Source organism: Choloepus didactylus, chromosome X (assembly GCF_015220235.1).
Source record: "Choloepus didactylus isolate mChoDid1 chromosome X, mChoDid1.pri, whole genome shotgun sequence".
In the NCBI taxonomy this organism is placed as follows: Eukaryota; Metazoa; Chordata; class Mammalia; order Pilosa; family Megalonychidae; genus Choloepus; species Choloepus didactylus.
Window position 1 is genome coordinate 19,196,255 of NC_051334.1, and position 21,892 is coordinate 19,218,146.

At 40.8% G+C, this 21,892-nt stretch overlaps 1 pseudogene; it reads left to right on the plus strand.

Annotated features, from left to right (window-relative positions):
- The first annotated feature begins 18,019 nt into the window (after positions 1-18,019).
- Positions 18,020-18,776, plus strand: LOC119522949 (annotated as a pseudogene).
- The last annotated feature ends 3,116 nt before the right edge of the window (positions 18,777-21,892 follow it).

The window sequence follows — 21,892 nt, forward strand, 5'->3', positions numbered from 1 at the left end:
ATTTGTAAGAGAAATTGGTTTATAATTTTCTTCTCTTATGGTATCTTTATCTGGTTTTGGTATTAGGGTGATGTTGGCCTTATAGGATAAGTTAGGTACTGTTCTCTCTTGTTCAACTTTTTGGAAGAGTTTGAGCATGATTGATATTAATTCTTCTTGGAATGTTTGATAGAATTCACCTGTGAAGCCATCTGATCCTGGGCTTTTCTTAGGAAAGTTTTTGATGACTGATTGAATCTCTTTACTTGTAATTGGTCTGCTGAGATCTTCTCTTTCTTCTAGAGTCAGTGTAGACTGTTCATGTGTTTCTAGGAATTTGTCCATTTCATCTAGGTTATCTAATTTGTTGGTACATAGTGATTCCTAGTATACTCTTATGATCCTTTTTTATTTCTGTGGAATCAGTATTAATGCCCTCCCCCCCATTTCTGATTTTATTTCTTTGCATCTTCCCTCTTTTTTTCTTTGTCAGTCAAGGTAAGAGTTCATCAATTTTATTGACCTTTTCAAGGAACCAAGTTTTGGTTTTGTTAATGCTCTCTATTGTTTTTTAAAATTTTCTATTTCATTTACCTCCATCCTAATCTTTTGTTATTTCTTTCGTCTGCCTGATTTGGGTATAGCTTACTGTTCTTTTTCTAGTTCCTCCAGTTGTGCAGTTAAGTCTTTGATTTTAGCTTTCTTCTTTTTTGATGCATGCATTTAGGGCCATAAGTTTCTCTCTCAGCACTGCCTTCACTACATCCCATAAGTTTTGATATGTTCTGTTCTCATTTTCATTCATCTCAATCTTTCTGATTTCCCTTGTAATTTCTTCTTTAACCCACTAATTGTTTAAGAGTGTGTTATTTAACTTCCATATTTTTCTGATTTACAACTTCATTCCATTATGGTCAGAGAAGATGCTGTATTAGTTAGGGTTCTCCTTGGAAACAGAATCAATGAGAGATGTCTCTGATTATCAAATTGTAAAAGTGACTCACGCAACTGCAGGAGCGCACGAGTCCAAATTCTGCAGAGCCGTCAACAAGCTGTCAACTCCAAGGAAGATGTCCGACGAACTCCTCGGGAAACGAACCGACAACTTTGATGAACTCCTCAGGAAACGAACCGGCAACTTTGACGAACTCCTCAGGAAACGAACCGACAACTTTGACGAACTCCTCAGGAAACGAACTGGCAACTTCGACAAGCTCCCCAGGAAACGCTTCACTGAGCAGCTGAAGAAAGAAGTGAAGGTTCTCTAACCGTCCAGCTTATAAGCCTCCAACTGATCACCCGGACCAAATACAGCCAATTGCATTCTCTCACTGTGGAAGCACGCCCCTTGATGAGTCATCAGTCAGCTGCAGTCAGTTGACTGATGATCCGACAAACCAGCCTGTTGGTTTATTAACCAGCCTCAAATATCCTCACAGCAATCGTCAGGCCAGTGCCACCTAGCCAAGTTGACACATGAACCCAACCATCACAGTCCACCCCTTGTCAACTTGGCAGTTGTACACATCACCTAAAACCATACCTTCAAAATGAACGTTACAGCTTATGCCTTATGATAAGGGGATAAGACAGAGAAGAAAGCAAAAATATTTTCTTTACAGACAAATACAAACATAATCATAACAAAACGAGGAGGAAATATTCATGTCATCATAGTCCTCGTTTCTGTAACTGGTCACGTGGCCGTAGTTCATATTTATCACAACCTTCTTCCACTACCCATTCCATGTTCCCTTTACCCTCAGCAAGCACTTCAGCTGGCCGTGGTTCTTTGCCTGGTGGGGTGACCCAAACCTTCATTCCTGAAGTTTCTTGGCCATTGGTAGTCCTGCCTGGATTGGGTTGTTGCAGTTTTCCATTGACTTGAATCACGGGGCATGGTAGTACTAAGAGACACCCTAGGGGATCTCCTGTATTCCAGGAAAACTCTTCTTTACTTCCATTGTGTAGTTGCAGTGCTATTGCCCCTTGATAGTCAGGATCAATCACCCCAGCCAGTACAGTAATCCCCTTACTTGCCTGTTGATTCAGAGGCATAAGAAGCCCAAAGTGGTGGTGCTACTCCTGTTTCCACCCCTTGATTCCTGGACCCATGAATCCTGGCTATGGGAGAAACAGCACCATAGAGTGGACGCTGATTCAGAGCACACACAGCCTCCTGGAGAACACTGTCCCAGCCCTGCAAGGTATTGCCACCTAGTTGGCGCCGTAATTGAGTCTTCAATAGGCCATTCCACCATCCTATCAACCCAGCTGCTTCTGGATGATGGGGAACATGGTAAGACCACAGAATTCCATGAGCATGTGCCCATCCCCTCACTTCATTTGCTGTGAAGTGGGTTCCTTGGTCCGAAGCAATGCTGTGTGGAATACCATGACGGTGGATGAGGCATTCTGTAAGTCCACGTATCGTAGTTTTGGCAGAAGCATGTCGTGCAGGGAAGGCAAACCCATATCCAGAGTATGTGTCTATTCCAGTAAGAACAAATCGCTGCCCTTTCCATGATGGAAGTGGTCCGATGTAATCAACCTGCCACCAGGTAGCAGGCTGATCACCCCGAGGAATGGTGCCATATCGGGGACTGAGTGTGGGTCTCTGCTGCTGGCAAATTGGACACTCAGCAGTGGCTGTGGCCAGGTCAGCCTTGGTGAGTGGAAGTCCATGTTGCTGAGCCCATGCATAACCTCCATCCCTACCACCATGACCACTTTGTTCATGAGCCCATTGGGCAATGACAGGAGTTGCTGGGGAAAGAGGCTGATTGGTATCCACCAAACGGGTCATTTTATCCACTTGGTTATTAAAACCTTCTTCTGCTGAAGTCACCCTCTGGTGAGCATTCACATGGGACACAAATATCTTCATGTTGTTTGCCCACTCAGAAAGGTCTATCCACATACCCCTTCCCCAGACTTCTTTGTCACCAATCTTCCAATCATGTTCCTTCCAAGTCCCTGACCATCCAGCCAAACCATTAGCAACAGCCCAGGAATCAGTATACAGACGCACCTCTGGCCAGTTCTCCTTCCAAGCAAAGTGAACAACCAGGTGCACTGCTCGAAGTTCTGCCCACTGGGAGGATTTCCCCTCACCACTGTCCTTCAGGGATATCCCAGAAAGGGGCTGCAGTGCTGCAGCTGTCCACTTTCGGGTGGTGCCTGCATATCATGCAGAACCATCTGTAAACCAGGCCCGAGTCTTCTCTTCCTCAGTCAACTGACTGTAAGGAACTCCCCAAGATGCCATAGCTGTGGGCTGGGAAAGAGAAGGTAAGGTGGAAGGAGTGGGGGCCATGGGCATTTGGGCCACTTCCTCATGTAACTTACTTGTACCTTCAGGACCTGCTCGAGCTCTATCTCGTATATACCATTTCCATTTTATGATGGAGTGCTGCTGTGCACGCCCAACTTTATGGCTTGGTGGGTCAGATAACACCCAGCTCATGATAGGTAACTCAGGTCTCATGGTAACTTGGTGGCCCATGGTTAAGCGTTCTGTCTCTACTAAGGCCCAGTAGCAGGCCAACAGTTGTTTCTCAAATGGAGAGTAGTTATCTGCAGAGGATGGTAAAGCTTTACTCCAAAATCCTAAGGGCCTGCGTTGTGATTCTCCTATAGGAGCCTGCAAAGGCTCCAAACAGCATCTCTATTTGCCACTGACACTTCTAGCACCATTGGATCAGCTGGATCATATGGTCCAAGCGGCAGAGCAGCTTGCACAGCAGCCTGGACCTGTTGCAGAGCCTCATCTTGCTCCGGTCCCCACTCAAAAGTAGAAGCTTTTCTAGTCACTCGGTAAATGGGCCGGAGTAGCACACCTAAATGAGGAATATGTTGTCTCCAAAACCCAAAGAGGCCAACTAAGCATTATGCCTCTTTTTTGGTTGTAGGAGGGGCCAGATGCAGCAGCTTATCCTTCACCTTAGAAGGAATATCTCGACAGGCCCCACACCACTGGACACCTAGAAATTTTACTGAGGTGGAAGGCCCCTGTATTTTTGTTGGATTTATCTCCCATCCTCTGTCACGCAAATACCTTACCAACAAATCTAGAGTAGTTGCTACTTCTTGCTCACTAGGTCCAATCAACATGATATCATCAATATAATGGACCAGTGTGATGTCTTGTGGGAGGGAGAAATGATCAAGATCCCTGCGGACAATATTATGACATAGGGCTGGAGAGTTGATATAACCCTGAGGTAGCACAGTGAATGTAAACTGCTGGCCTTGCCAGCTGAATGCAAACTGTTTCTGGTGGTCCTTGCTGACAGCAATAGAGAAAAAAGCATTTGCCAGATCAATAGCTGCATACCAGGTACCAGGGGATGTGTTGATTTGCTCAAGCAATGATACCACATCTGGGACAGCAGCTGCAATTGGAGTCACCACCTGGTTAAGCTTACGATAATCCACAGTCATCCTCCAAGACCCATCTGTTTTCTGCACAGGCCAAATAGGAGAGTTGAATGGGGATGTGGTGGGAATCACCACCCCTGCATCCTTCAAGTCCTTAAGAGTGGCATTAATCTCTGCAATCCCTCCAGGAATCTGGTATTGCTTCTGGTTCACTACTTTGCTAGGCAGGGGCAGCTCTAGTGGCTTCCACTTGGCCTTTCCCACCATAATAGCCCTCACTCCAGGAGTCAGGGAACCAATGTGAGGATTCTGCCAGTTGCTGAGTATGTCTATTCCAATTATGCATTCCGGCACTGGGGAAATAACCACAGAATGGGTCCGGGGACCCACTGGACCCACTGTGAGACGGACCTGGGCTAAAACTCCATCAATCATCTGACCTCCATAAGCCCCAACTCTGACTGGTGGACCAGAGTGACGTTTTGGGTCTCCGGGAATTAATGTCACTTCTGACCCAGTGTCTAATAATCCACGAAATATCTGATCATTTCCTTTTCCCCAATGCACAGTCACCCTGGTAAAAGGCCGTAGGTCCCCCTGGGGAAGGCTGGGAGGAAGATTAACAGTATAAATTTTTGGCAGTGTGACAGGGTCCTTCTCCAAGGATACCCGGCCTTCCCTTCATTCAAGAGGCTCTGGATCTGTAAACTGTCTCAAGTCTGGGAATTGATTAAGGGGCCGTGACTCTCTGTTTTTGTAATTCAAGGGAGATTTTTGTTCACGTGGCCTAGAATTCTTCTGCTTATATAGTTCAAACAAGAATTTAGTCGATTGCCCATCTATTTTACTACTTGGTACTCCATGATCCACTAGCCAACGCCATAAGTCTCTGCGAGTCATATTATTTTAATTGCTGCTTTGAGCCTGTTTTCCATTATGGTAGCCATGCCCACCTTGTCTGTGACGATTAACTGCAGCCACTTGGCTTCTGCTGACTTGGGACCCGATTATCCCCATTGTGTTTAAGGATTCCAGTTCAGTGACAGCAGTTCCTACAGTAATATCTGACCTACAGAGAAGGGCGACTACAGAGCTCTTCAGGGATGATGGAGCTAGTTTCACAAATTTATTCCTTACAGTCCTGGTAAAAGGTGTGTCCTCTGGACATTCCAGGGCTGTGTGAGCAGGTTTTCCATGATAAATCCACTCTAACATTCCAATCTCTCTAAGCCTTTGAATCCCCTCCTCCACATTATACCAGGGCAGTTCTGGCATTTCAACTTCTGGTAATGCCGGCCACCTTTTGATCCATGTTTCAGCCAGCCACCCAAACAAACTGTTAACACCCTTTCTAACCCCTCGAGCTACAACACTGAATGCAGAATCTCTGCTTAGTGGGCCCATATCAGTAAATTCAGCCTGATCCAACCTTATATTCCTTCCACCATTATCCCACACTCTCAATATCCATTCCCACACATATTCCCCTGGTTTCTGTCTGTATAAATTGGAAAACTCATACAGTTCTTTTGGAGTATAGCGTACTTCCTCATGGGTCACACTTTGTACCTCACCCTTTGGGGCTTGTTGGGATTTGAGCCTAGTTATAGGTCTTAAAGCAAAAACTGGTGGTGGGGGTGGGTCATGAAAAGAGTTAGAATTATCTCTCAAGCCATTCACCTCAGGACACTCTGTTGCATTTTCATCTCTTAAAACAGGATTAATCTCTCCAGACAAAAGAGTGAGGGCTGCTTCCTCAGGGGAGGTGATTACAAGATTAGCAGGCATTGAAGGGTTAATCTCCTTAGGTGGGGGTTGGGTGGCAGGCTCCTTAGTGCAGACTGGAGGCAGAGAAGCTGTTTCCCCAGGACAGCCCTCTACAGGTAAATCTAACAATGACCCAGCAGAATCCAGGGTTCCAATGTCCTCACTGTCATTATTATCAATCCATATGTCCCCATCCCAAGTTTCTGGATCCCATTCTTTTCCAATCAATGCCTTTACTTTAACAGCAGACACCCTGAGAGGTTGAGATTTTAGTTTACGCTGTAAATGTGCTACTTGCACAATAAGAGACTGCGTCTGATTTTCAGAAACCTCCAGTCTGCGGGCACAGGAAATAAGATTTTCTTTCAGGGCACAGATGGAACCCTTTACATCTGTCATACGGCGTTCAAGTTTTGAATTTGAAGCCTTTAGCTCATCCCTTTCTCTTACAACTGTATCCAAAGTATCTAAGAGCAGCCAGCCAACATCATTATACTTCTTAATACTGCAAAACTCCGTGAACGTGGAGAAAACACTGTCTCCCAGAGCCTCACTTCGTACTAGAGCACAATTAGGAGAATCAAATGGTGCTATTTTGCGTATTTCCTTTGCCAACTCCTGCCATGGACTGTTAGTACCCTCTTGATTACTGGAAATAGAGTCATTAGTGCCTCTGAATCTAATTAGAGTAGAAAACAAATTGTAAAAGCCCATTTTAAGATTCCATTTCTCAAGAACCACTTCCGGTACCAAGTTGTATTAGTTAGGGTTCTCCTTGGAAACAGAATCAATGAGAGATGTCTCTGATTATCAAATTGTAAAAGTGACTCACGCAACTGCAGGAGCGCACGAGTCCAAATTCTGCAGAGCCGTCAACAAGCTGTCAACTCCAAGGAAGACGTCCGACGAACTCCTCAGGAAACGAACCGGCAACTTTGACGAACTCCTCAGGAAACGAACCGACAACTTTGATGAACTCCTCAGGAAACGAACTGGCAACTTCGACAAGCTCCCCAGGAAACGCTTCACTGAGCAGCTGAAGAAAGAAGTGAAGGTTCTCTAACCGTCCAGCTTATAAGCCTCCAACTGATCACCCGGACCAAATCCAGCCAATTGCATTCTCTCACTGTGGAAGCACGCCCCTTGATGAGTCATCAGTCAGCTGCAGTCAATCGACTGATGATCCGACAAACCAGCCCGTTGGATTATTAACCAGCCTCAAATATCCTCACAGCAATCGTCAGGCCAGTGCCACCTAGCCAAGTTGACACATGAACCCAACCATCACAGATGCTTTGTATAGTTTCACTCTTTTAAAATTTATTAAGACTTGTTTTGTGACCCAACATGTAGGAAAGATGATCCATGTGCACTTAAGAAGAATGTATGTCTTGCAGTTTTGGGGTACAATGTTCTGTATATGTCTATTAGATCTAGTTCATTTATCATATTATTCAAGTTCTCTGTTTCATTCTTGATCTTCTGCATAGAAAATCTATCTGTTGATGACAATGGTATATTGAAATCTCCAACTATTATTATAGAGGTGCCTATTTCTCCCTTCAGTTTTGCCAGCGTTTGCCTCATGTTTTGGGGACACCATGGTTAGGTCCATAAATATTTCGATTATTATTTTTTCTTGGTGGATTGACCCATTTATTAATATACAGTGTCCTTCTTTGTCTCTTTCAAAAGCTTTTGAGTTAAAGTCTATTTTGTCCAATATTAGTATAGTTACCCCAGCTCTTTTTTTTTGGTTACTATTTTCATGGAATATCTTTTTCCATTCTTTCAGTTTCAATCAGTTTGCATCCTTGGGTTTAAGGTGAATCTCCTGTAAACAACATGTAGCTGGATCATGCTTTTTATCCATTCTGTCAACCTGTGTCTTATGAGACTGGATTGAGTCGATGCAACTCTTGCAAACAGTTCTGACATGGTATCTCTCTCTCTCTCTTTTTACCCTTGGGGACCTTTTGTATGAGGCATTCCTTAGTAGCTTGTGCCCTGTCCTGGGCCTCCACAGACTTGGGCCCTGTGCCTGGATATGCATAGGCTTCTAGCACACTTCTGTGAGTGACTCTATAGTCTGCATCTGTAGCAGAAGGTACCAGGGCCATGCTGCTTCTGCACAACTCCCAAGCTGTGAAGGACCAAGTGAGGGAGAAGGGTCCCGACTGGCAGCTCCAAGAAAAAAATCTCCTGTCTGCTCTAGGAGATTATTCCTCTTTTTCTTTGATTCAGCATTTGTGGAATCTTTCTCCAGTTTCTATCATCATTCAGAGTTCTAAGCAAGAGGGAAATGTTTTATTAGTTGATTCTGAGGGAAGACTTTTCCAGAGGATGTCTTACGTGGCCATGTCAATGATGTCACCACTTATTCTATTCAATTTTATATACTCTTCCTTTTCTTCCAGGCCAATTACTCTTCTATAAAACTTAGCCTTCTTTGTCACAACCTCTCTTCTTCTCTGTTCCCCTAATATCATCTGAAAGTAAGTCTATCAAAGTAGGGTTTCCCTACTATACTTTGGAGTCCTTAAAATCAGAGACCATTTTCCTCCTTTCTGTATCCCCAGGCATAAATGCTCATTAAATCCTTAATAAAGGAATAGATGAAGGTGTATACTTCACTCAGGATGTTGGCAGTATGAAGTAAAGTTTTGTCTTGTGCCTCCATATCAAGCATTTTTATTCAGGTGAAATCAGTTTACAATGACCATTAACAGAAATCACTAAGGAGATAAGATGTCAAAAAATGGTGACATGCCCAAGCAAAGGAAAAGATTAAAACATTAGAAACCATCATTGAAGAGGATCAGACCTGGGACATACCAAAGACTTTTTTAAAAAATGATCCTTAATATGCTCAAAACCTAAAGGAAAACATGGACAAAGAACTAAAGGAAATCAGGAAAACAATATATGAACCCAATGAGAATACCAATAGAGAGATGGAAATTATGAAAAGGAACCAGGAGGCGGGGCAAGATGGCAGACTGGTGAGCTGTAAGTTTTAGTTACTCCTCCAGGAAAGTAGGTAAAAAGCCAGGAACTGCGTGGACTGGACACCACAGAGCAATCTGACTTTGGGCATACTTCATACAACACTCATGAAAACGTGGAACTGCTGAGATCAGCGAAATCTGTAAGTTTTGGCGGCCAGGGGACCCGCGCCCCTCCCTGCCAGGCTCAGTCCCGGGGGAGGAGGGGCTGTCAGCTCCGGGAAGGAGAAGGGAGAACTGCAGTGGCTGCTCTTATCGGAAACTCATTCTACTGATTCAAACTCCAACCATAGATAGACTGAGACCAGACACCAGAGACTCTGAGAGCAGCCAGCCCAGCAGAGAGGAGACAGGCATAGAAAAAAAACAACACGAAAAACTCCAAAATAAAAGCGGAAGATTTTTGGAGTTCTGGTGAACATAGAAGGGGGAAGGGCAGAGCTCAAGCCCGAGCTCAGGCCCTGAGGCGCATATGCAAATCCCGAAGAAAAGCTGATCTCTCTGCCCTGTGGACCTTTCCTTAATGACCCTGGTTGCTTTGTCTATTAGCATTTCAATAACCCATTAGATCTCTGAGGAGGGCCGTTTTTTTTTTTGTTTCTTTTTTTTTAAATCCTTTTTTCTTTTTCTAAAACAATTACTCTAAGAAAACCAATACAGAAAGCTTCAAAGAATTGCAATTTGGGCACGTCAAGTCAAGAGCAGAACTAAGAGAGCTCTGAGACAAAAGGCAATAATCCAGTGGCTGAGAAAATTCAATAAACAACACAACTTCCCAAGAAAAGGGGGGTGTCCGCTCACAGCCACCATCCTGGTGGACAGGAAACACTCCTGCCCATCGCCAGCCCCATAGCCCAGAGCTGCCCCAGACAACCCAGTGTGACGGAAGTGCTTCAAATAACAGGCACACACCACAAAACTGGGCGTGGACATTAGCCTTCCCTGCAACCTCAGCTGAATGTCCCAGAGCTGGGAAGGTGGAGCAGTGTGAATTAACAAAGCCCCATTCAGCCATCATTTCAGCAGACTGGGAGCCTCCCTACACAGCCCAGCAGCCCAGAACTGCCCTGGGGGGACGGCACTCACCTGTGACATAGCACAGTCATCCCTCAACAGAGGACCCGGGGTGCACAGCCTGGAAGAGGGGCCCACTTGCAAGTCTCAGGAGCCATACGCCAATACCAAAGACTTGTGGGTCAGTGGCAGAGACAAACTGTGGCAGGACTGAACTGAAGGATTAGACTATTGCAGCAGCTTTAAAACTCTAAGATCATCAGGGAGATTTGATTGTTAGGGCCACCCCCCCTCCCCGACTGCCCAGAAACACGCCCCACATACAGGGCAGGCAACACCAACTACACACGCAAGCTTGGTACACCAATTGGGCCCCACAAGACTCACTCCCCCACTCACCAAAAAGGCTAAGCAGGGGAGAACTGGCTTGTGGAGAACAGGTGGCTCGTGGACGCCACCTGCTGGTTAGTTAGAGAAAGTGTACTCCACGAAGCTGTAGATCTGATAAATTAGAGATAAGGACTTCAGTAGGTCTACAAACCCTAAAAGAACCCTATCAAGTTCAGCAAATGCCACGAGGCCAAAAGCAACAGAAAATTATAAAGCATATGAAAAAACCAGACGATATGGATAACCCAAGCCCAAGCACCCAAATCAAAAGACCAGAAGAGACACAGCACCTAGAGCAGCTACTCAAAGAACTAAAGATGAACAATGAGACCATAGTACGGGATATGAAGGAAATCAAGAAGACCCTAGAAGAGCATAAAGAAGACATTGCAAGACTAAATAAAAAAATGGATGATCTTATGGAAATTAAAGAAACTGTTGACCAAATTAAAAGGATTCTGGACACTCATAGTACAAGACTAGAGGAAGTTGAACAACGAATCAGTGACCTGGAAGATGACAGAAAGGAAAATGAAAGCATAAAAGAAAGAATGGGGAAAAAAATTGAAAAAATCGAAATGGACCTCAGGGATATGATAGATGATATGAAACGTCCAAATATAAGACTCATTGGTGTCCCAGAAGGGGAAGAAAAGGGTAAAGGTCTAGGAAGAGTATTCAAAGAAATTGTTGGGGAAAACTTCCCAAATCTTCTAAACAACATAAATACACAAATCATAAATGCTCAGCGAACTCCAAATAGAATAAATCCAAAAAAACCCACTCCGAGACATATACTGATCACACTGTCAAACATAGAAGAGAAGGAGCAAGTTCTGAAAGCAGCAAGAGAAAAGCAATTCACCACATACAAAGGAAACAGCATAAGACTAAGTAGTGACTACTCAGCAGCCACCATGGAGGCCAGAAGGCAGTGGCACGATATATTTAAAATTCTGAGTGAGAGGAATTTCCAGCCAAGAATACTTTATCCAGCAAAGCTCTCCTTCAAATTTGAGGGAGAGCTTAAATTTTTCACAGACAAAGAAATGCTGAGAGAATTTGCTAACAAGAGACCTGCCCTACTGGAGATACTAAAGGGAGCCCTACAGACAGAGAAACAAAGAAAGGACAGAGAGACTTGGGGAAAGGTTCAGTACTAAAGAGATTCGGTATGGGTACAATAAAGGATATTAATAGAGAGAGGGAAAAATATGGCAAACATAAACCAAAGGATAAGATGGCCGATTCAAGAAACGCCTTCACGGTTATAACGTTGAATGTAAATGGATTAAACTCCCCAATTAAAAGATATAGATTCGCAGAATGGATCAAAAAAAAATGAACCATCAATATGTTGCATACAAGAGACTCATCTTAGACACAGGGACACAAAGAAACTGAAAGTGAAAGGAAGGAAAAAAATATTTCATGCAAGCTACAGCCAAAAGAAAGCAGGTGTAGCAATATTAATCTCAGATAAAATACACTTCAAATGCAGGGATGTTTTGAGAGACAAAGAAGGCCACTACATACTAATAAAAGGGGCAATTCAGCAAGAAGAAATAACAATCGTAAATGTCTATGCACCCAATCAAGGTGCCACAAAATACATGAGAGAAACACTGGCAAAACTAAAGGAAGCAATTGATGTTTCCACAATAATTGTGGGAGACTTCAACACATCACTCTCTCCTATAGATAGATCAACCAGACAGAAGACCAATAAGGAAATTGAAAACCTAAACAATCTGATAAATGAATTAGATTTAACAGACATATACAGGACATTACATCCCAAATCACCAGGATACACATACTTTTCTAGTGCTCACGGAACTTTCTCCAGAATAGATCATATGCTGGGACATAAAACAAGCCTCAATAAATTTAAAAAGATTGAAATTATTCAAAGCACATTCTCTGACCACAATGGAATACAATTAGAAGTCAATAACCATCAGAGACTTAGAAAATTCACAAATACCTGGAGGTTAAACAACACACTCCTAAACAATCAGTGGGTTAAAGAAGAAATAGCAAGAGAAATTGCTAAATATATAGAGACAAATGAAAATGAGAACACAACATACCAAAACCTATGGGATGCAGCAAAAGCAGTGCTAAGGGGGAAATTTATAGCACTAAATGCATATATTAAAAAGGAAGAAAGAGCCAAAATCAAAGAACTAATGGATCAACTGAAGAAGCTAGAAAATGAACAGCAAACCAATCCTAAACCAAGTAGAAGAAAAGAAATAACAAGGATTAAAGCAGAAATAAATGACATAGAGAACAAAAAAACAATAGAGAGGATAAATATCACCAAAAGTTGGTTCTTTGAGAAGATCAACAAGATTGACAAGCCCCTAGCTAGACTGACAAAAATCAAAAAGAGAGAAGACCCATATAAACAAAATAATGAATGAAAAAGGTGACATAACTGCAGATCCTGAAGAAATTAAAAAAAATTATAAGAGGATATTATGAACAACTGTATGGCAACAAACTGGATAATGTAGAAGAAATGGACAATTTCCTGGAAACATATGAACAACCTAGACTGACCAGAGAAGAAATAGAAGACCTCAACCAACCCATCACAAGCAAAGAGATCCAATCAGTCATCAAAAATCTTCCCACAAATAAATGCCCAGGGCCAGATGGCTTCACAGGGGAATTCTACCAAACTTTCCAGAAAGAACTGACACCAATCTTACTCAAACTCTTTCAAAACATTGAAAAAAAATGGAACACTACCTAACTCATTTTATGAAGCTAACATCAATCTAATACCAAAACCAGGCAAAGATGCTACAAAAAAGGAAAACTACCGGCCAATCTCCTTAATGAATATAGATGCAAAAATCCTCAACAAAATACTTGCAAATCGAATCCAAAGACACATTAAAAAAATCATACACCATGACCAAGTGGGGTTCATTCCAGGCATGCAAGGATGGTTCAACATAAGAAAAACAATCAATGTATTACAACACATTAAAAACTCGAAAGGGAAAAATCAATTGATCATCTCAATAGATGCTGAAAAAGCATTTGACAAAATCCAACATCCCTTTTTGATAAAAACACTTCAAAAGGTAGGAATTGAAGGAAACTTCCTCAACATGATAAAGAGCATATATGAAAAACCCACAGCCAGCATAGTACTCAATGGTGAGAGACTGAAAGCCTTCCCTCTAAGATCAGGAACAAGACAAGGATGCCCGCTGTCACCACTGTTATTCAACATTGTGCTGGAAGTGCTAGCCAGGGCAATCCGGCAAGACAAAGAAATAAAAGGCATCCAAATTGGAAAAGAAGAAGTAAAACTGTCATTGTTTGCAGATGATATGATCTTATATCTAGAAAACGCTGAGAAATCAACGATACACCTACTAGAGCTAATAAACAAATTTAGCAAAGTAGCGGGATACAAGATTAATGCACATAAGTCAGTAATGTTTCTATATGCTAGAAATGAACAAACTGAAGAGACACTCAAGAAAAAGATACCATTTTCAATAGCAACTAAAAAAATCAAGTACCTAGGAATAAATTTAACCAAAGATGTAAAAGACCTATACAAAGAAAACTACATAACTCTACTAAAAGAAATAGAAGGGGACCTTAAAAGATGGAAAAATATTCCATGTTCATGGATAGGAAGGCTAAATGTCATTAAGATGTCAATTCTACCCAAACTCATCTACAGATTCAATGCAATCCCAATCAAAATTCCAACAACCTACTTTGCAGACTTGGAAAAGCTAATTATCAAATTTATTTGGAAAGGGAAGATGCCTCGAATTGCTAAAGACACTCTAAACAAGAAAAACGAAGTGGGAGGACTTACACTCCCTGACTTTGAAGCTTATTATAAAGCCACAGTTGCCAAAACAGCATGGTACTGGCACAAAGATAGACATATAGATCAATGGAATCGAATTGAGAATTCAGAGATAGACCCTCAGATCTATGGCCGACTGATCTTTGATAAGGCCCCCAAAGTCACCGAACTGAGCCATAATGGTCTTTTCAACAAATGGGGCTGGGAGAGTTGGATATCCATATCCAAAAGAATGAAAGAGGACCCCTACCTCACCCCCTACACAAAAATTAACTCAAAATGGACCAAAGATCTCAATATAAAAGAAAGTACCATAAAACTCCTAGAAGATAATGTAGGAAAACATCTTCAAGACCTTGTATTAGGAGGCCACTTCCTAGACTTTACACCCAAAGCACAAGCAACAAAAGAGAAAATAGATAAATGGGAACTCCTCAAGCTTAGAAGTTTCTGCACCTCAAAGGAATTTCTCAAAAAGGTAAAGAGGCAGCCAACTCAATGGGAAAAAATTTTTGGAAACCATGTATCTGACAAAAGACTGATATCTTGCATATACAAAGAAATCCTACAACTCAATGACAATAGTACAGACAGCCCAATTATAAAATGGGCAAAAGATATGAAAAGACAGTTCTCTGAAGAGGAAATACAAATGGCCAAGAAACACATGAAAAAATGTTCAGCTTCACTAGCTATTAGAGAGATGCAAATTAAGACCACAATGAGATACCATCTAACACCGGTTAGAATGGCTGCCATTAAACAAACAGGAAACTACAAATGCTGGAGGGGATGTGGAGAAATTGGAACACTTATTCATTGTTGGTGGGAGTGTATAATGGTTCAGCCACTCTGGAAGTCAGTCTGGCAGTTCCTTAGAAAACTAGATATAGAGCTACCATTCGATCCAGCGATTGCAATTCTCGGTATATACCCGGAAGATCGGAAAGCAGTGACACAAACAGATATCTGCACGCCAATGTTCATAGCAGCATTATTCACAATTGCCAAGAGATGGAAACAACCCAAATGTCCTTCAACAGATGAGTGGATAAATAAAATGTGGTATATACACACGATGGAATACTACGCGGCAGTAAGAAGGAACGATCTCGTGAAACATATGACAACATGGATGAACCTTGAAGACATAATGCTGAGCGAAATAAGCCAGGCACAAAAAGAGAAATATTATATGCTACCACTAATGTGAACTTTGAAAAATGTAAAACAAATGGTTTATAATGTAGAATGTAGGGGAACTAGCAGTAGAGAGCAATTAAGGAACGGGGAACAATAATCCAAGAAGAACAGATAAGCTATTTAACGTTCTGGGGATGCCCAGAAATGACTATGGTCTGTTAATTTCTGATGGATGTAGTAGGAACAAGTTCACTGAAATGTTGCTATATTATGTAACTTTCTTGGGGTAAAGTAGGAACATGTTGGAAGTTAAGCAGTTATCTTAGGTTAGTTGTCTTTTTCTTACTCCCTTGTTATGGTCTCTTTGAAATGTTCTTTTATTGTATGTTTGTTTTCTTTTTAACTTTTTTTTCATACAGTTGATTTAAAAAAGAAGAGAAAGTTAAAAAAAAGAAAAAAAGAAAAGAAAAAAGACAAACAAGGAAAAAAAAAAAAAAGATGTAGTGCCCCCTTGAGGAGCCTGTGGAGAATGCAGGGGTATTCGCCTACCCCACCTCCATGGTTGCTAACATGACCACAGACATAGGGGACTGGTGGTTTGATGGGTTGAGCCCTCTACCATAAGTTTTACCCTTGGGAAGACGGTTGCTGCAAAGGAGAGGCTAGGCCTCCCTATATTTGTGCCTAAGAGTCTCCTCCTGAATGCCTCTTTGTTGCTCAGATGTGGCCCTCTCTCTCTGGCTAAGCCAACTTGAAAGGTGAAATCACTGCCCTCCCCCCTACGTGGGACCAGACACCCAGGGGAGTGAATCTCCCTGGCAACGTGGAATATGACTCCCGGAGAGGAATGTAGACCCGGCATCGTGGGATGGAGAACATCTTCTTGACCAAAAGGGGGATGTGAAAGGAAATGAAATAAGCTTCAGTGGCAGAGAGATTCCAAAATGAGCCGAGAGATCACTCTGGTGGGCACTCTTACGCACACTTTAGACAACCTTTTTTAGGTTCTAAAGAATTGGGGTAGCTGGTGGTGGATACCTGAAACTATTAAACTACAACCCAGAACCCATGAATCTCAAAGACAGTTGTATAAAAATGTAGCTTATGAGGGGTGACAATGGGATTGGGAATGCCATAAGGACCAAACTCCACTTTATCTAGTTTATGGATGGATGTGTAGAAAAGTAGGGGAAGGAAACAAACAGACAAAGGTACCCAGTGTTCTTTTTTACTTCAATTGCTCTTTTTCACTCTAATTATTATTCTTGTTATTTTTGTGTGTGTGCTAATGAAGGTGTCAGGGATTGATTTAGGTGATGAATGTACAACTATGTAATGGTACTGTAAACTATCGAAAGTACAATTTGTTTTGTATGACTGCATGGTATGTGAATATATCTCAATAAAATGATGATTAAAAAAATAAATAAATAAATAAATAAATAAATAAATAAAAAAAAGAAAAGGAACCATACAGAGCTCAAGACCACAGTAACAGAAATTTAAAATTCTCTACAGGGTTTCAACAGCAGATTGGTGCTGGCAGAAGAATCAGTGAATTTGAAGATAAGACCACTGAAATCATTCAGTCTGAGAAGCAGAAAGAAGAAAGAATGAAAAGAAGTGAACAGAGCCTGAGGAACATGTGGGACACAATCAGGCATATCAATATATACATTGTGGCAGTCCCAGAAAGAGAAGAAAGAGAGAAACTGGCAGAATATTCAAAGAAATAATGGCTGAAAACTTCCCAAATGTAATGAAAGACACGAATATATACATGCAAGATGCTCAATGAACTCTAAACAGGATAAACCCAAATAGATCCACACTGCACCATCTTATAATCACACAGCCAAATGCAAAAGATAAAGAGAGAATTCTGAAAGCTGCAAGAGAGAAGCAACATGCCATATACAAGGGCTCCTCAAGAAGATTTAAGTTCCGATTTCTCATCAGAAACCATGGAGGCAAGAAGGCAGTGGGTAGATATATTTAAACTGCTGAAGGCAAACATTTGCCAGCCAAGAATTCTGTATCTGGCAAAACTGTCTCTAAAGTTAAGGAAAAGATTGAGATATTCCCAGATAAACAAAAGCTGAGGACTTTGTCATCACTAGACTGGTCCTGTAAGAGATGCTAAAGGGAGTTTAAAGGAAAGGACAATAGATAATAGATAAAAGCCATATGAAGAAATAAAGATTTCCGGTGAGGGTAATAACATGGGTAAATATAAATACCAGTACTATTGTATTTTTGGTTTGTAATTCCACTTTTTACTTCCTACAGGATTTAAAAGGCGCATGCATAAAATAAAATGATAAATCAATGGTTTTGGACTCACAGTGTATAAATATGTAATGTGTGACAATAAACTACATAAAGGTGGGGGATGGAGGGATATAGGAACACAGTTTGTATATGCTATTAAGTTAAGTTGGTATCAAAATAAATGAGATTTTTATAGATTTAGGATTTAAATTTAAGACAGATGGTCGAGTGTGATATGCTATATAGAAAAAAATCTACAAGATTCAAGTCAGGCAGTGGAAGCCTAGGAGAGGCCAAGAATGAGAAAGAAATGCCTTCAATAGCTAAAGTGCTTGATGCCACCAAAAAAAGGAAAATCAATGGGGAGTTTACTAACATCAGCCAGAAGTGAATCAGAAAAACAGAAACCCACGTGGAAAATGAAAATAGGAGATCAGTTAAAACTGAGACCCAAGGCACCTGCAGTTGATATGTTTTGGATAGAAAGTCAAAAACAATACTGAGACTGCTAAAAGGAAAAACATCAAATGCAGACACATGCTAGGAGGACAGAGATACTACTGAAATAAGCATTTTGAATTTTTGGAAAATTCATGAGCAGAGTGGAGAGAGAGAATCTGAACTTTCAGCTGTGAATCAGTTAAAGCCAAAATGCTCTGCTCAGAACCTGTCAATCTCAGGCTGGCTTGCAACAGATGCCTACACGCCAGTCCATGCAACCTTAACAGAGGAGAAACCCTCCTAAAGGCACTAGCTTGTTACAAGTATCCCTGGCGGACCCAGCTTTGTCCTTCCCACTCAATACCTTGGCTTCAACGAGTAGGCCCCTTCTTTCCATACCACCACAGTCACCTGACCAAATAAATGGAGAAAGTTTCCAGAACATGAGACAAAATGCCAGTTCTGCAGTTGATGCCCAAACTCATAAACTGTCTGAAATCCCAGGCAATAAAGCACAGTTTCATCCCTGTCTTTAAATTGGAGTCATGTCCACTCTAGCAAATAAGTAGTTACTGTTACATGTTCCAGTAACTCTGTAAATATTTTCTTGTACCAGACTTGTTATTATGTAGCCTTTATTTGGACTGCTTTCATCATTTTGCACCGTGGAATAGCTTTACAGTGCATTACTACAGCCAGAAGAATATATATATAAATATATATATATATATGTACATTTAAAAATACATTGGACAATTGTACGCAAATCAGCAAGGCATTTGTTGCAACTGAAGAGACAGCGTATTGCCATGATTACTGAAGAAAATAGCTGGCATTAGTACACAGCAAATCTGTTCTTTTGGTTTCATCACTAACAAAAAGTCCCTCATCATAAAATGCATTTGGTTTTTAGGGCATCATATTGTTAAAATTAGATGACTTACATTGAATAAATTAATGTGTTTTACCAGAAACAAATGCCATTACATTTACCAGTTTTACCACAGGTGGATACAGAACTTCCATTCTTTAGTCCATTTGGTGGATCTCTGAGTTTTATGATCAAACTTTAATACAGTTTTTGAGTTTTGTGTGATGTAAATTTTTAATCTTTCAGTAAAATATGTAACTTAAACGAACATGTTATATGTGTATCTTTTTTTCAGATACAAGATTTGATATAAATGTTGTAACATAGGTGTGTAGATAGCGGATCCTGGATGGAACTGGCTTCTTTACTAAGAAGAATATAATTCTGCATGAGGGCTTAATGAATCCGTTACGCCTGTGTGCATGCCCAATTAAACACTGGAAATAAAATTTGTTTTGGTGAAAAAAAAATTTAAGCCAGATACTAATACAAAGAAAATATCAGAGAATATTCAAGCTCATAGAGACAGAAATTAGAGTACACATTGCCAGCGGTGAGGGGCAGGGTGAATGGGGAGTTAATGCATAATGGGTGTAGGGTTTCTGTTTGGGGAGATCGGAAAGTTTTAGTAATGGAAGGTGGTGAGTGTACTGCAATATTGTGACTGTGAATTATTGGCAGTGGTTGAAAAGGAAAGGTTTATGTTGTATATATTTTCCCACAGCTTAATAGGAAGGAAGGAAGGAAGGAAGGAAGGGCACCTCCTGGATGGGATCTAGCAAGGGAGGAGGAAAGGCTCAAAGGAACATTGTTAAAAAATGAAAAATTGGAATATAAACTGTAAGCTTTCTATCAGTGTTAAATTTCTTCAACTTGATAACTGTGCTTTAGGTAGTTACATAAGTGAATATCCTTGTTCTTAGAAAATGTATATGGCAGTATTAAATGTTCAAGGAATGTGATGTGTACAACCTACACTCAAATGTTCAGAAAATGGGTAGATAAATAGATATACAAAGAGACAGACAGATGGGTAGATGAATGGATAGATGGATTGAATGATATGGTGAATGCGGCAAAATGTTAAAATTGGTGGATTTGGGTATCTGGGGAGGGGGGTGGGGGTGTTGCAGTTCTCTGTGTGGGGTTTGTGTTATTTTTGTAACTGTCCTATAAGTTTGAAAATATTTAAAAATTAAAATTAAAAAAAAGAACAAGAAGACCTCTTGTGCCATTAGTCGCTGCTCTATTTTCGCAGCTAGAATGGGGTGGGGGGAGGTGTGTGTGTAGGCAGTGCAGGAGGCAGATGTCCATTGAATACGCCTGCATTAGCTACTAACCTTTTGACAAGTCAATGGACAGTTTAAGTAGGATTTTTCTCCCTCTGGATTTATAGAAAATTTATAGTTTTACATTGAATATGAAGTGGAATTTTTTCTTAAAAAAAGAGGTATGACCCTAATCAAATTTTTCATGGAAATTTCTTTGTGTTTGTGTGTCTCGACTGTTTTTCCAGCTAAAATGTGAATTCAGGAAAAATGTAGCTCCCCATATTGAATTTGTTCTTTGTAAAAAGCTTTGGCATCTCACTAAAATATTTTCTAGAGGTCGCCTGCATGGCACCTGCTGCCTGCACTTTTTCTCTTTGTTTCTAGGAGCATCCCCACTGGTGGTTTTTGTGATTGTGTTAATTCCAGCATTCCTGTAAAATGCCAGGCTGGCTGAATTAAGTTGGCTAATTTCTCCTTGATTTTATCTATCAAAGTTTCATTTTTCTTAGAAATCCCTTAACTAAGGACCATTTGCAATTAAAACTTATAGATCATATTAAGGAAGCATAGACAACCGATAACTTGCTTTTTTTTTTTTTTTTACTATAAAGTCACAAATCTCTGTCTCATTTTACAAACTTTTTTATCAGTTTTCTTAAATAAAATTTATTTTTCAGTGCAGATGTATATTAAAAAGAAGAGTCAAATTGTTAAGAAAAAAAAAAAAGTTGGCATGTGGTTTCAGGGATGTGTATGAAAAGAGAGAGGCTAGGTTTTGGCCCACTTTGTCTTGATGATGGCAAGATTGGCCCACTGAATCAAAGACCTAAATATAAGACCAGAACTACAAACTACTATAAGAAAATATAGGGAAGCACCTTCTGGACCTTGTGTTAGACAGTGGTTTCTTAGACTTTACACCCAAAGTACAAGCAACAAAAGAAAAAAATAGATAAATGGGACCACATCAAAATTAAAAACTTTTTGTGCATCAAAAGACTTTATCATGAAAGTAAAACGACAAGCTACACAATGGGAGAAAATATTTGGAAACCTCATATCCAATGAATGTTTAATATCCAAGATATATAAAAAAATCCTTCAACTTAACAATAAAAAGACAAACAACCCAATTTTAAAATGGGCAAAAGGCTGGAATAAACATCTCTCCAAAGAAGATATACAAGCGCACAAAAAGATGCCAGGAAGCACACAAAAAAATGCTCAACATCATTAGCCATCAGGGAAATGCAAATCAAAACCACAGTGGGATACCATTTCACTAACCACTAGAATGGCTGCTATCAAGAAAATGGAAAATAACAAGTATTGGGGAGGATACAGAGAATTAGGAGCACTCATTCATTGCTGGTAGGAATGTAAAATGGTGCAGCCACTGTGGAAGACTGGTGGTTTCTCAGAAAGCTAAGTATAAAACACCATATGACCTGGCGATCCCACTACTAGGTATCTACCCCAAAGAATTGAAAACAAGGACCTGAACAGATAA